Genomic DNA, 1,151 nt, shown 5'->3' with positions numbered 1-1,151 from the left:
TATTATATGTGGATTTAAAATTTAGCCATTAGATTTCCACCAGCAGAGTGAGAGGGAGTCTGCTGCTTTGATTCGGTTGTTAGATGATCGTATCAAATGACACGCTAATCTGTGAACCAATCAATAACCACACAGAACATTTCATATCATAGGTCACATTAGAAAACATAGTTTATTGAACGCAATGTGGCACTACTTCAATAACAATCCTCACATTTTAGCAAGTGAACACACACACACACACACACACACACACACACACACACACACACACACACGCACACACACACACACACCCACACACACTTTTAGCAAGTGAACACACATCCATTCGAGGCATTCCACAGCAGAGGACTACAAAGCAACCCTGAAATAGAAAAACTTGAAGAGCGTAACTGGCGACAGCTGGGGCGACGGAGTGAGAAGCTCTTCACACACTCAGCTGATGGAGCTCTTCACACACTCAGCTGATGGAGCTCTTCACACACTCAGCTGATGGAGCTCTTCACACACTCAGCTGATGGAGCTCTTCACACACTCAGCTGATGGAGCTCATCACACACTCAGCTGATGGAGCTCTTCACACACTCAGCTGATGGAGCTCTTCACACACTCAGCTGATGGAGCTCTTCACACACTCAGCTGATGGAGCTCTTCACACACTCAGCTGATGGAGCTCTTCACACACTCAGCTGATGGAGCTCTTCACACACTCAGCTGATGGAGCTCTTCACACACTCAGCTGATGGAGCTCTTCACACACTCAGCTGATGGAGCTCTTCACACACTCAGCTGATGGAGCTCTTCACACACTCAGCTGATGGAGCTCTTCACACACTCAGCTGATGGAGCTCATCACACACTCAGCTGATGGAGCTCTTCACACACTCAGCTGATGGAGCTCATCACACACTCAGCTGATGGTCTAAGTTAGAGATTTTATTGATGCACTTATCTTTAACCACTGGGAGGGGGGGGGGGGGGGGCAGGAATATTGACCAGTCCTTTTGCACACTACGAACAGGAAACAAACAACATACAAACACCCCTCAACCTCCCTATCTGACAACAGGGTCCAACAGTGATGTGTTTTTTTAAAGAGCTTTAAATCAGTGTTTTGAATAAAACTGTCTGCCAACGGATTAAATGTA

Source organism: Alosa sapidissima, chromosome 24, assembly GCF_018492685.1.
Source record: "Alosa sapidissima isolate fAloSap1 chromosome 24, fAloSap1.pri, whole genome shotgun sequence".
In the NCBI taxonomy this organism is placed as follows: Eukaryota; Metazoa; Chordata; class Actinopteri; order Clupeiformes; family Clupeidae; genus Alosa; species Alosa sapidissima.
Note: the sequence above shows the minus strand (reverse complement) of the source record.